This window comes from Oncorhynchus masou, chromosome 15 (assembly GCF_036934945.1).
Source record: "Oncorhynchus masou masou isolate Uvic2021 chromosome 15, UVic_Omas_1.1, whole genome shotgun sequence".
Classification (NCBI taxonomy): Eukaryota; Metazoa; Chordata; class Actinopteri; order Salmoniformes; family Salmonidae; genus Oncorhynchus; species Oncorhynchus masou.
In genome coordinates this window covers 62,661,976-62,677,768 of record NC_088226.1, presented here as the reverse complement: position 1 = coordinate 62,677,768, position 15,793 = coordinate 62,661,976, and positions in this window count along the sequence as shown.

The following is a 15,793-nucleotide window of genomic DNA, read 5'->3' as shown; positions in this document are numbered from 1 at the left end:
TGGCATGTGTGTTAACCATTGGAAGAGTGCTCTGGAGATTCCCTTCCCTGTGTTGCACTCTGAGTGACTCCTATGTCGCTGGCGTCAATGGTAATTTGATTGGTTAGGTCTCTAACCTTATTACTAATTGTAGCTGGAATGACTGTTGCTGGCATTGGTACTGGTACTCAAGGGGACCAGTTATCCTACCAATTTATTATGCTATCGGAACACATGATTAGAGTATTTTACTAGTTGAGTTGTATTGTAGTTGAACCTACACCATGGCAAGGCATGACTATTTTGTATTTTTTGGCCATTTCTTTGAGGTAGAAGTCCACAAGACTTAGTAATATCTTAGATGTGTTCTAAGATTATCCCTGTCTAGGTGCCTGTCTGCTCCTCACTGTTCTCATAGGGGAGTTTACAACTCAATTTGTTTTATGCTCTGGCGGCCTCGTACAGTGTTTCCCGTTGTCTCGACCCCACCACTGGCCTCGATAAGGCTCATCATGGGTCTGGGCTACTATTCCCCCTCTTTGTGTCTCGGGACACTCCCACCAGTGGGTGGTGTTGGTATGCGAGGCACAAACGAAAAGGTTGGACCCTATGTACGAGTTGTCAGCGGCCGCGTTATGAGAATGGCTGTAACCTTTCAACCAAATCTCCTGGTGTTTGTGCTTCAAAACGCACAGTGGCTGTCGCGGCCTGTCAGTCAACACCACGTCTGTGCTTAGCAACCTCTTCAGTACCTGCGAACTGAGACGAGGATATCGGTCTGTGATATCGCAAAGTGTTTCACCAGTGGGAGCCATCGGGTCAGTTGCTGGACTGACGCCATTAGTGTCATTGTAAGGGGTGACAGTCCCCAACAAAGCGGAAGGTGTGTCATCGGAAGCAGAGTATACTCTGTGCATCAATGTTTTCCTTGCTGAGACGGCCGCAGTGCTTGTGGAAGTGTCCGAAGGGCAAGAGAAGTTAATCTCAACTACCATATTGCATGACTGCAAGGAGGAGGGAAGTTGTTCATTCACAGAGACAGCTGGCTCAAAATCATGAAACGAATAGTCAATCAGTTTGGCTGATGGAATGTGTTGAGATATCGTAATACCTCCATGGGTCGGATTCTGCACCAAGAGGTTTCTAAACTCCTTTTTTCACAAGGGTTGCTTTCAACAGATACCCCTTGTGAATGACTGTGTTGCAGCTAGCGTTAGGGGAAGACAGTGTGGTCGGTGGAGAAGGCACTGTAGCCTGTGACCATACCTGGTTGGTTTTCCAATCCATCAATGGGAGTAACCGATCCATCAAGTCTGCTCCAAGTAGCAGGGTTACAGTTTTGAGGCTGGTAACATACACCGGGTGAACGAGCGATACGTTCTTGAAGTGTAGTTTCAGCATGACTCTCAATGTAAGAGGCGACGTAGTCTGAGTGACCCCTTGAAGTGTAGTGTCGCATCGTTCCACTTTTAACCAACGTTTAGCTGGCTTCAAAGCCCTTTTAAGATCATCAAACAATGTTTGAGTGATATTGCCGCACCCGAATCAATTAGCGCATGACAAGTTAAGCAGTCCTCCAGGACTGTTTCCAGGTATGGCCGTTTAGATTCGTGGTTGGTGTACATATTCCCCACAAAGTGGAGTGGTCGTTCGCAACGACGTGATGTGCCATTTCTGTTCAAGGTGGAAGCAGATTGACTTTTCCGATTTTGAGTGGGCTTATCTTGAATGAATCATTTTACCTTTTTCTTCACAACCTTTGTATCAGTCTATAGACCAAGCCCGTGGGCTTGTTTCTTGATCAAGTGGGCCCTGGATAGGGTCTTGAATGAGAGCGGGAGAAATTTGAACTTTAACATCCTTGTTATGGGTGTTAATTCCTGCGGACCTGGTGTCCGGTAAATCTACGTCTAGTCCTTGTGACTCAACTTTTACCCTTTTCTCAAATGTTTCTCGCTTTGGTTCTTCCCATAGTCGAACTTCTGGAGAACATTTGTCTACGTTTTGATCGTCCTTCACCCCTATGTTACCCTTGTGCTCTGACACTTTTTGTGGGTTGGGTGCAGGAACGTAGTGAACAGGTCGATTGTAGCGTTAGTCATGTTGATGGCGATGTACTTTACAGTTATGTAGACCGCGGTGGTTATTAGAATCATGGTTTCGTGGTAGAATCTGTTGTTGTACGTCATATCTCAACGCCCCAATACCTGATAATGCACCCTCTGACTGGAGTGAGTACTCCTGGTCAAACTTCAAAACCGAGTGGTCAGGGCTCTTAGCGTTGTGAACTTTTGATGCCTCAAAAGCTGTGCTTGCAAGCTCTCTGAGTTGTAAGATAGGCAAGCCAACGTGGGAGGCAGGGCCCAAGTAGGTAATGAAGGTAGGATACATGTTCGACAGGAACATTTATTTAAAAGGTAACAGGTCTTCCATGCCTGTTTCAGTGAGTAGGCCAAAGTAAGCTGAACGAAGCCTATGATAGTAAGCCTGTGGGTGTTCGTTCCGAGCTTGTTTGACGGTGTTAGCCAGTGAGCTATCGTGTTTGCGAGTCGCAGAACCACTGAATTCTAATTTCAAAGCTGTGGCAAGTTTAGCGTAGTTGTTTAGCACGTGTTGCTGTTGTAGGCGAAGGAACCTTGTCACGTGTCTATTCGACGTTCGCTTCAATAGGTAAACCCTGTCAGAAACCGTAGCGTTCCGGTAGCCATCCAACGCGTCCTCTATGTCAGCTAGGAACGTCTCAGTATCGTTTGGCTGACCTGGAACGGGGTCAAAGGTGGGGAAATTCTTGATGAGTTTGTCAAGGTATTCCGTGCTAAGCGGGCGGAGAGGGTTGGCTTCATCCTGTGGGGAGATTGGGGCCAAAAAGCCAAGAGGAGGAGCCAAGCCTTGTTGTTGTTGGCCAAGAGGTGCAATATTACTCAGTGCCGAATGGCCAATAGGAGAAGACTGAGGGACACTTAATGGAGGAAAGGTCTGAAACCTATCGTCTTTACTCCTGTGAGTACAGGGCTCAGGTTGCTTGGATTGGTAGTCAAGCTGTAGAGCGTGACCATTCAGGACTTCCTCCAGATGGTACCTAAGGGTGGTATTCTGCTGCATTGCAGAGTCCACTTGAGCACTTAGAGTACTGATTTTGGGTCACACCTGCTCCTTTCGGTCTCAAACTTATCTGTAATGGTTTGCAGATAGAGGTCTTGAGTACGGAGCAAGAGATTCAGTGATGAGATTTCCTCCGCTTGCTTAGAAATCAATATTTCCATCTTCATCACCCGAGTTCTCTCATCATTCATTTGGTCAGCGACTTCAAAGAGTTCTGCTGATTTGTCATCCGACTTAGTCATTGTGTTCATTAACTGATAGTCTTTGGTCTGCAGCATGTTGAGTAGAACATTGTTACTTTGAGAAGCGTTCAACAAAACTGCGTGCATGTTATCAAGTTGAGCGCGCCTCTTTGTAGAAAATTCGTCAGGTTTATCTAGTTTGGCGTGGACATCATCGTATTTAGTTTTGGCTAAATTGAGTTGTTCCTGTGGCATACGATTTTGTTCCTGTAGAAGATGATTGTTGAAGAGTTTGTACTTATTCATCGTCATAAGTTTTTACAATTACATTTAATTGTTCAGTTTTCAAACGCATTTTCCATAGCTATAATCATTTTTCCCTTTTCTGCATTTGTCAATGGTTTCCCGGTTCTCTCCACCTGTCCCTTTATGTTTACTGTTACCCGCTCGTGCTTCAGCTGTGCACTGCGGTATTGGACCGATGCCAATCTCGGATGGCAAGACTTCAGGGCTAGACTGGAGAGAACCTTTAGGAGGCCTGCGCCCGATGGTTGATTTTGGAGAGCGTTGTTCACCATGTCTACTGTTTTTCCGCAAATGGCATATTTAGGGTTGGTATCGCTGCTGAGGTCAGAAATCAATCCATTTATGGGTGGAGGTTCGCTAATTAGCGGGCGAGTGGGGACTACCCCTTCTGATAGCTTGCACATTATTAGAACATTTGAAAGGAAAAATGTTATTCCTAATTTTCCAATACGTTGGAAGCTGCAAAGATGATTTTAATCTATTTATAGACGTTAATGAACCATCAGTACTGTACCAGTAATGTGGGAGTTGGACGTGAATGAATTTGCAAAAGCTAATTTAATTAATTAATCAATGATTATGATTAATCATACCTGGATAGGCTATCGGGGAATTAAACTTTAATTAACCTGGAAAGTTGGTTAATCTAGGTTACTATCTCATTTAATTGGAAGAACCTAAAAAGGTATTTATGACAATTTAACTTAATAAATTGAGTTAGACAATGATATCCAATCAAGGGGGATTGTCTGGATTATCATAAAAGTGTAGCCAATAGTTTAAATGTTAGGTTACATTCACCACTAGGTTCAACTCTCCCTAAGGCCGAAGCCACGTGGGATTCCGTCTGGAGGCGGGACTTCAGTTTTGGGGTTTGAGTTTGAGTTTATTTTATTTTTACAGAGACAGTGCACATTAATCAACGTTTCAGTAAAAGTGCCGGTTTTAGCCAGCCGGCTAAGTTTCAACGCAGTCCCTGGGCAGGTTATTAAAAACATTTACAATATAGACAATCAGTGAGCACATGCAGAGCAACATAGAACAAAAGGCAACACGACAAAATCCATAAAAGCAACCAAGTGTTTCCACACCTCACAAGTTACAGACAACATGGAAGCGGCAATAGACAGCTAGGGATTATGTTCACAAATCTGATTGACCTTTAGCCATGTCTTCAGGTTTTTTGTGAAAGTGTGATAGGTGGTACAGTTATGTGTGTCTGATGGCAGTGTATTCCAGACATGGGAAGCTCTCACAGAGGAAGCGGATTTACTAAAGGTGCTTTTCCTTAAGGGAACTATACAGTCACCTCTCATGGTAGACCTTGTGGATCTGCTGCCATATGTTTGGGTTTTCTGTTTAACAAAAATACTGAGTGGAGGGGGAGCCAGGCCATTTAGGATCTTGAATACAAGACATGCATTGGTGTATTGCACAAGTTTTTCCAACTCAGGAGCTCATAAGGCGGGGTGGCAGGGTAGCCTAGTGGTTAGAGCGTTGGACTAGCAACCCAAAGGTTGCAAATTCAAACCCCAGAGCTGAGAAGCTCTGCCCCTGAACAGGCAGTTAACCCACTGTTCCTGGGCCATCATTGAAAATTAGAATTTGTTCTTAACTGACTTGCCTAGTTAAATAAAGGTAAAATACAAATGCTTTCTGAGGATGTGATGTTTACTGATTGTGCTTTGTAAAAGCAAATTTGACTGATTCATCTATACAGGTTTGATTTATCATTCAAATAGATCATCTTGGAATTCAACTTTAAATTAACCTGAGAGTGTTACTTCATCTAGGTTAATGTGGAAAAAGTTGACATAGTAACATTGTAGAAAACCAATCCATTTGGATATTATTTAAAAGTACATCTGGCAATTTCACTTGTTAGTTAAATTGAATGAGATATCGTGTATATGTTTCTCGGTCAGGGACATTGGTAGCATTAACACATCCAATGTAGTATTATTATTACGATGACTAAATCTCTGTCTACTCCTTTTAGCCAAGATGTTGTGTGTGCATCAGTGGCACCCATACTGGCCTAATTGGAGCCACCCAGGGCATTGCAGAATACTTTAATAGGATAGAAAAGTGAGTTGGTACTTAATATTTTTCATTTATGTGTGTCTCTTTACATAGCCTATTTTTTTTAAAGGGAAAAGTACTGTTTGACTTGGTTAAAGCGCATTGCCTTTGCCCACGCTTTTGCAGACAAAAAGGCCTGTCGAGATGAGGAGAATCGCATCATCTGGAGGGACGTTCTTTTACCTATTCCAGAAGATATAGACCTGAAAGTGGAAGTAAGATACCTGTTAAGTTCAGAAAGACCCTTCAGGCCTCTGCTCTTGTTTGGATGATTGTAGCGAGGGAAATGTATCCCACACAGGAGGACAGGACGATAAGGACCTCTAAAAGATTACGCTGGAGAACTCAACCAATACTGAGAACAGTTTCACACTTTCTCCAGTCCTATCAGGATCCTCCAGTATCTCACAAGATTGAGGGCTCAGAAGTATTGTTGTATTTGTTTTATTCTGTCCTCAGATGGGGAGGATAACATGTCCTCTGCTGCAGGTTGTTGGACAAGATGATCAGGATAACGCCGCTGTCGAATCAGCTGATGATGTGTGTTACTGTATGCATCATAAATGCTGTTTAAATACAAAAGAACAATGAGTTGAGATTTCTTTTAGAGAAAATATGAAATGATCCTTGTACTAATCTCCATCCTTTTCTCCTCCTCAGATGAAGCAGATGATGGAGAAAGCAGGAAACAGTCACCTGCTGACCACTCTGTCCTACCCTGGAGCTGGTCACCTGATTGAACCACCGTATAGTCCCCATTGCAAGGTTTCATCCTTTCTGTTGCCAACAAGCAGAGAGAGAGGTGCCTTTCGGAAGTCTGCTCATTCATGTAGACAGTCTGTGCATAATTAGTTATTGTGCTTTGCCACACCCGATTCAACTAGGAATCATAAACCTACAGTTCTATGTTTCTATTACGTTAAGGCTATTTTATGTTACTTGAACATACCTGTCATTTCATATAGGTCTACATTGCACAATCATAAGAATACCATGTCGCAAATGTATTATATCTAAAACAGTCATTCCAATTTGTTGCAGTGTTGGCGCTGTGGGGATGCCTCATCAAACCTCACGCCGTTGCACAGGAAGACTCATGGGAGTAGATTCTAGGTTTTCTGCGAGAGCATCTCTGTCACACCCCATGTTCAGTCCAGATTGTGAGCATTGTCTTACGTCAGGTGGCGCCACTACTTCGCATGGGAGAAGGTTTTCTCTGAGAGCATCTCTTCCAGAGCGTTGCACCACAGTCTGGATTTTGAGTTCATCAACATACCAATGAACAAAAATATGCTGAATTGATATTAAGATAGAAACAGCCCAGATGCAGTGGGAGTGTTCCACAGCATCAACCGCCACATTGAATCATGATAACAATGAAACATTTCTTTAACATTCTGGGTTATACACACAGATCTCAACTTAGTTTTTAGTCCTTTATGTACAACTCATGTCACTGAATTCAACATCTATTGTTACCGTACTTATTATTAAGAATGATCAAATGTACTAATTTATTCCTGATTTCAAATATGCCTATGGACACCCTGTTATTACGTGTGTTAAACTACAGTAGAACTAAGTATATGACTGATTAGTTGATAATGAATGGAAACTGAATGCTTCTAAGTATTGTTTTTGCAAATGTTACATTTGAGTTATTTAGCAGACGCTCTTATCCAGAGAGAGTTACAGAATGTCACGTGTTGACGCTGGCGAGACGAAGCAGGTACGGGGAGTCAAACATTTAATAAAGAACGGACATGGAACGAGACAGGAACAGCATCAGCAAACTAATTATACAGACAAAAAAACTATACAATGCAGTAGCGGAGAACAGAGCTGAGGAACTGACAAATATAAGGGAGGAAATTAACAGGTGATAAGTGACTCCATGTGAGTCCGATAACGCTTATGCGCGCGACGGCAGGTGTGCGTGATGGATGGCAGGAGTGCGTGATGCAGGGCAACCTGGCGCTCTCAAGCGCCAGGAGGAGGAAAGAGCGGGAGCAGACGTGACACAGGAGCAATTAGGGTGAAGTGCCTTGCTCAAGGGCACATCAACAGAATCTCGGGGATTCAAACCAACGACCGTTCAGTTACTGGTCCAACGCTCTGAACCGTTAGGCTACCTGAAAAAGTGTCACTTGCCACATCATCATGGCGATGCATTTTGCTTCAACATCATCAGGATGATGCGTTATGCTTCATATGATGCATTTTGCTTCATCATGATGATGTGGCAAGAGACACCTTGCTTCTTCAAAATCCAACATCTTGAGAACTTGACTGGTATATAGTTTTTGTGTGCATTTTTCCTTTAAGATCATGTCCAATCATTAACAGTTTATTTAACATAAAAACAACAAAAATACAAAACCCAGAAACATGATGCGAAACCATATAAATGTTTAGACAAAAGAAGAAATCCTGCTTCTGTGGAACCAAAGACATTGTTTTATCCATGATGATATTTAACAACAACAATACATGGAATCATTCAGTTTACATTCTGCTGACATGCAAAACATTTTGGGACTGTATTAACAGTTATACATTAACAGAATAATGTAACAAATACCTACATATTGTTTTGGAGTGGATTTTTCACTTACAAATTTAAGCACTTACAAATTTGTAACATATTGTACGATTTGGAATTCTAACATATCATACTAATTGCAGGATTACATTTGATTTTTTCCAGGACTTAACATATCATACGAAATGGATGGCGAAGTACACAATTGTGCAACATTTTTGTGGACCTGTTTTGGCTCGTGAGCACTATTTTCAAAACTGCTGGCTGAAATGATGCAAAACCTTTATAACGCATCTTTTACTTTTTTGTATTTGATTCTGATCCCCATTAGCTGTTGCTGAAGCAGCCACTACACTTCCTGGGATCCACACAAAACATGACATAATACAGAACATCAATAGACAAGAACAGCTCAAGGACTGAGCAACACACATTTTAAATAAGGAAAATACTAAGAAAAAAAAGTTCCAACTGACAGTTACATCAGCACATATACACCACCTTTCACCTTTCACTTAGAAATCTCCTTGTTTTTGAAAGAAAAGCAACAAAAAAAGTCCATTAAAATAACATCAAATTCATCAGAAATACAGTGTAGACGTTAATGTTGTAAATGACTATTGTAGCTGGAAAAGGCTGATATTTAATGGAATATCTACATAGGCGTACAGAGGACCATTATCAGCAACCATCACTCCTATGTTCCAATGGCACGTTGTGTTAGCTAATCCAACTTATAATTTGAAGAGTCTAATTGATCATTAGAAACCCCTTTTGCAATTATGTTAGCACAGCTGAAAACTGTTGTTCTGATTAAAGAAGCAATAAAACTAGCCTTCTATTGACCAGTTGAGCAAAACACCAGTCTCAACGTCAACAGTGAAGAGGAGACTCCGGGATGCTGGCCTTCTAGGCAGAGTTGCAAATTAAATGCCATATCTCAGACTAGCCAATAACAAAAGATTAAGATGGGCAAAAGAACACAGAAGCTGGACAGAGGAACTCTGCCTTGAAGGCCTGCATCCCGGAGTCGACTTTTCACTGTTGATGTTGAGACTGGTGTTTTGTGGGTTCTATTTAATGAAGCTGCCAGATGAGTACTTGTGAGTCTGTTTCTCAATCTACACACTCTAATGTACTTGTCTTCTTGCTCCGATCTCAGTTTCTTGGCAATTTCTCACATGGAATAGCCTTCATTTTTCAGAACAAAAATAGACTGACGAGTTTCAGAAGAAAGTGATTTGTTTCTGGATGTTTTGAGCCTGTAATCGAACCTACAAATGCTGATGCTCCAGACTCTCAACTAGTCTAAAGAAGTCCAGTTTTAATGCTTCTTTAATCAGGAAAGTTTTGCCAGTGACAGATTATGGTCAGTATTACTGTATCAAAGGCTGCACTGTCTAACAATAAAGCTCCCACAATCTTCTTATTATCAATTTCATTCAGACAATCATTTGTGGCACTGCAGTACATGTGTTCCCTTCTCTATAGACATGCTGAAAGTCTGTTGTTAATTTGTTCACAGATAAATAGCATTGTATCTGGTCAAACACCATTTTTTCCAAAGGTTTGCTAAGAGCCAGCAGCAAGCTGATAGGTCGGCTGTTAGAATCTGTGAAGGGTGCTTTACAATTCTTGGGTAGCGGAATGACTTTAGCTTCCCTCCAGGTCTGAGGACAACATTTTTCTCCAGGCTCAGATTAAAGATATGACAGATAGGAGTGGCAATATAGTCTGCTATCATCATCAGTAGCGTTCCATCTAAATTGTCAATACCAGGCAGTGTCTCATTATTGATGGACAACAATAATTTTCCCACCACACCCACACAAACTTTACAGAATAAAATGTACAATGCTTTTCTTTCATTATTTGGTATTTTATGCACAGATATGACGGCTCACAGTTTGTTGGCATTTCATGTCTCAGTTTGCCCACTTTGCCAAGGAAATGGTCATTAAAATAAGTGGCAATATAAAAAGGGTTTTGGTGAATGAGCCTTCTGATTCAATGAAAGATGGAGTTGAATTAGTCATTCTGCACACTTATTTGAAATGTGTGTGACATTTAAAATAGTGTAATATTATGTAACAGGTTTGTGGCTGGGACCGCGGATTGTCCTGAGTTTGTGGCTGTCTAGATCCCTGCTGTTTGTTGTTTTCAGTCTTCGCCGTGACCTACGTTGCTAGCTACTATGACAAAGACCAAAGCCTGTGGGAGTACCGTTGAGGACAGTGTTGTCTCTCTATCACACGTGAAGAATCTTTTAAACAAACACAAAGAGACCTACAAGCAGTTGTTACCACAACAAGAAAATAGCTTCAAGTGTTTTGTCCAAAAACTTGTGGATTCTACTAATAAAAGAATGAATGACCTGACCAGAGAGGTCCCGGACCTGAAGAAGAGTTTGCAGATCTCCCAGGGTCAGCTCGATGAGTCGAAACTGGAGAACGGCAAGATGACAGCAATCTGTAGGTCATTGAGAGAGGACATCAGTTCTGTGTGTGAAATGCTTGATAGTGTATGTGATGTAAACAAAGAGGTCTACTTTCTTGGGGACCTGAATATTGATTGGTTTTCATCAAGCTGTCCGCTCAAGAGGAAATTTCATAGTGTAACCAGTTACTGTAATCTGGTTCAGGTTATTAATCAACCTACCAGAGTGTTTACAAACACTACAAGAACAAGATCATCCACATGTATTGATCACATTTTTTACTAACACTGTAGAACTTTGTTCTAAAGCTGTGTCCTTACCCATTGGATGCAGTGATCACAATACAGTGGCTATATCCAGGAAAGCCAAAGTTCCAACAGCTGGCCCTAAAATAGTGTATAAGAGATCACACAATAGATTTTTCTGTGACTCTTATGTGGATGATGTTAAAAATATTTGTTGGTCTGATGTGATTATAACTTATTCGGGATCGGTGTCCCTTCCACGGGACAGTTACAGGCCGTTAGATTTGGGTATGTTATTTTAGGTGAAAATTAGAAAAAAAATGGGCGGATCCTTAAAAGGTTTAATGAAATTATGGCCAGAAAGACTCCATCTTTCATCGAATCAGATTGCTTATTCATCACGAAACCATGGTTATTTCATATGCAAACTGCCAACAACGAACAGTGAGCAATTGTATTCATGCATAAAAAACTAATACTGAAAGAAAAGCATTGCAAGTTTGAATTTTGTGAAGTTAGTATGAGAGAGGTGGGAAAATTATTGTTATCGATCAATAATGACAAACCTCCTGGCATTGACAACTGACATGGAAAGCTACTGAAGATGGTAGCTGACTCTATAGCCACTCCTATCTGTCAAATCTGTTACGATCGTTGTATGAGGCAGCAACTCACTGCCTTCCTGAAGACAAACAATGTATACGAAATGCTTCAGTCTGGTTTTAGACCCCATCATAGCACTGAGACTGCACTTGTGAAGGTGGTAAATGACCTTTTAATGGCATCAGACCGAGGCTCTGCATCTATCCTCGTGCTCCTAGACCTTAGTGCTGCTTTTGATACTATCGATCACCACATTCTTTTGGAGAGAGGGGAAACCCAAATTGGTCTACACGGACAAGTTCTGGCCTGGTTTAGATCTTATCTGTCGGAAAGATATCAGTTTGTCTCTGTGAATGGTTTGTCCTCTGACAAATCAACTGTAAATGTCAGTGTTCCTCAAGGTTCCGTTTTAGGACCACTATTGTTTTCACTATATATTTTACCTCTTGGGGATGTCATTCGAAAACATAATGTTAACTTTCACTGCTATGCGGATGACACACAGCTGTACATTTCAATGAAACATGGTGAAGCCCCAAAATTTCCCTCCCTAGAAGCATGTGTTTCAGACATAAGGAAGTGGATGGCTGCAAACTTTCTACTTTTAAACTCGGACAAAACAGAGATGCTTGTTCTAGGTCCCAAGAAACAAAGAGATCTTCTGTTGAATCTGGCAATCAATCTTAATGGTTGTACAGTCGTCTCAAATAAAACTGTGAAGGACCTCGGCGTTACTCTGGACCCTGAACTCTCTTTTGAAGAACATATCAAGACTGTTTCAAGGACAGCTTTTTTTCCATCTACGTAACATTGCAAAAATCAGAAACTTTCTGTCCAAAAATGATGCAGAAAAATTAATCCATGCTTTTGTCACTTCTAGGTTAGACTACTGTAATGCTCTACTTTCTGGCTACCCGGATAAAGCCCTAAATAAACTTCCCTACACTGGCTTCCTGTCAAGGCAAGGGCTGATTTCAAGGTTTTATTGCTAACCTACAAAGCATTACATGGGCTTGCTCCTACCTATCTCTCTGGTTTGGTCCTGCCATACATAGCTACACGTACGCTACGGTCACAAGACGCAGGCCTCCTAATTGTCCCTAGAATTTCTAAGCAAACAGCTGGAGGCAGGGCTTTCTCCTATAGAGTTCCATTTTTATGGAATGGTCTGACTACCCATGTGAGAGACGCAAACTCGGTCTCAACCTTTAAGTCTTTACTGAAGACTCATCTCTTCAGTGGGTCATATGATTGAGTGTAGTCTGGCCCAGGAGTGTGAAGGTGAACAGAAAGGCTCTGGAGCAACGAACCTCCCTTGCTGTCTCTGCCTGGCCGGTTCCCCTCTTTCCACTGGGATTCTCTGCCTCTAACCCTATTACAGGGGCTGAGTCACTGGGCTGAGTTAGGGCTCTTTCATACCGTCCCTAGGAGGGGTGCATCACTTGAGTGGGTTGAGTCACTGATGTGATCCCCTTTGGGTTGTGCCGTGGCGGAGATCTTTGTGGGCTATACTCGGCCTTGTCTCAGGATGGTAAGTTGGTGGTTGAAGATATCCCTCTCGTGAGGTGGGGGCTGTGTTTTGGCAAAGTGGGTGGGGTTATATCCTTCCTGTTTGGCCCTGTCCGGGGGTGTCATCGGATGGGGCCACAGTGTCTCCTGACCCCTCCCGTCTCAGCCTCCAGTATTTATGTCGCAGTAGTTTGTGTCAGGGGTTAGGGTCAGTTTGTTATATCTGGAGTACTTCTCCTGTCCTATCCGGTGTCCTGTGTAAATTTAAGTATGCTCTCTCTAATTCTCTCTTTCTTTCTCTCTCTCAGAGGACCTGAGCCCGAGGACCATGCCTCAGGACTACCTGACATGATGACACCTTGCTGTCCCCAGTCCACCTGGCCGTGCTGCTGCTCCAGTTTCAGCTGTTCTGCCTGTGATTATTATTATTTGACCATGCTGGTCATTTATGAACATCTTGGCCATGTTCTGTTATAATCTCCACCCGGCACAGCCAGAAGAAGACTGGCCACCCCACATAGCCTGGCTCCTCTCTAGGTTTCTTCCTAGGTTTTGGCCTTTCTAGAGAGTTTTTCCTAGCCACCGTGCTTCTACACCTGCATTGCTTGCTGTTTGGGGTTTTAGGCTGGGTTTCTGTACAGCACTTTGACATATCAGTTGATGTACGAGGGGCTATATAAATACATTTGATTTTGAAGGGGACCAAAACACAGCGTGGTGTGAATACATTCTTCTTTATTGAATGAAGAACAATAAGAACACTTAAACAAAAAGCCAAACGTGCAACATAACATAGACAATAACCCACAAAATACCCAAAGAAGATGGCTGCCTAAATATGGTTCCCAATCAGAGTCAACGATAAACACCTGCCTCTAATTGAGAACCAATCTAGGCAACCATAGACCTACATAAACACCTAGATGGAAACAACCCCATAAATCTACAAAACCTCTAGACAGTACTAACACCCTAGAATGAGACAAAAACACACATATCACCCATGTCACACCCTGACCAAACCAAAATAATAAAGAGAACAAAGAATACTAAGGTCAGGGCCATAATGGAGTTTGGAGTGTGACTGTTTGAGGTTGTGGACAGGTGTCTTTTATACTGATAACAAGTTCAAACAGGTGCCATTAATACAGGTAGAGTGGAGGACAAAGGAGCCTCTTAAAGAAGAAGTTACATGTCTGTGAGAGCCAGAAATCTTGCTTGTTTGTAGGTGACCAAATACTTATTTTCCACCATTTGCAAATAAATTCATAAAAAATCCTACAATGTGATTTTCTGGATTTTTTTTCTAATTTTGTCTGTCATAGTTGAAGTGTACCTATGATGAAAATTACAGTGTCACGCCTTGGTCTTAGTATTTTGTGTTTTAGTTAATTAGTTGGTCAGGCCAGGGTGTGACATGGGTTTTTTGTTTGTTGTATTTCTTAGTGGGCTTTTTTAGTTATTGGGATTGTGGCTGATTAGGGGTGTGTGTTGCATAGGTTTGGCTGCCTGAGGCGGTTCTCAATCAGAGTCATGTGATTCTCGTTGTCTCTGATTGGGAACCGTATTTAGGTAGCCTGGTTTTCACTTTGTATTTCGTGGGAAGAAATAGACAGGTGGGCGGCCGACCCAGAGAGAGTGCCGGAGCCCGCCTGGGATTCGCTGGAGCAGTGCGAAGAGGGCTATAGGAGAATGGAGTCGAAAAGAGTGACACGGCGGAGCATAGCGAAACCCAAAAATCAGCCCCAAAAATTTCTTGGGGGGGGGCTCAGAGGGAGAGTGGCTGAGTCAGGAGACAGACCTGAGCCAACTCTCCCTGTTTATCGTGAGGAGCCAAGGAGGAGACCAGAACCGGTGTTGGAGGTGAGCGAAGCAGAGACTGTGAAGGAGTTAATGGGGAAATTGGAGGAGAGAGTAATGAAGGAGTTGCTAGTTTGGTGCTTTAGGTATAAGATTTGTCCGACGGAGCGTGTCGGGGATTTAATGGCACCTGGGTCAGCGCTCCATACTAGTCCTGAGGTGTGTGTTAGTCAGCTGGTGAAAAATGTGCCAGCCTCACGCACTAGGCCTCCTGTGTACCTACCAAGCCTTGCATGTCCTGTGCCAGTCCTGCTCTCAGGCTCTCCAGTACACCTTCACGGTCCAGTCCATCCTGTGCCACCTTCACACACCAGTCCTCCGATGGTAGATCCCCGCACCAGGCTTCCTGTGCGTGTCCTCGATCCAGTACCACCAGTTTTAGTACCACGCACCAGGCCTTCAGTGCGCCTCGCCAGTTCAGCGCAGCCAGCGCTTTCTCTCTCTCCTGCGCTGTCGGAGTCTCCCGCCTGTTCAGCGTTTCTAGAGCCTTCCTCCTCTACAGCGCTGCCGGAGCCTTCTGCCTGTTCGGAGCAGCCTGAGCTGCCAGTCTAAATGGAGCAGCTAGAGCTGCCAGTCTGCATGGAGCAGCTAGAGCTGCCAGTCTGCATGGAGCAGCCAGAGCTGCCAGTCTGCATGGAGCAGCCAGAGCTGCCAGTCTGCATGGAGCAGCTAGAGCTGCCAGAGCTGCCAGTCTGCATGGAGCAGCCAGAGCTGCGAGTCTGCATGGAGCAGCTAGAGCTGCCAGTCTGCATGGGGCAGCCAGAGCTGTCAGTCTGCTTGGAGCAGCCAGAGTTGCCAGTCTGCATGGAGTTGCCAGTCTGCATGGAGTTGCCAGTCTGCATGGAGTTGCCAGTCTGCAAGGAGCTGCCAGTCGGCAAGGAGCTGTCAAAGCTGTTAGTCTGCATGGAACAGTCAGAGCTGTCAGTCTGCAAGAAGCCGCCAGAGC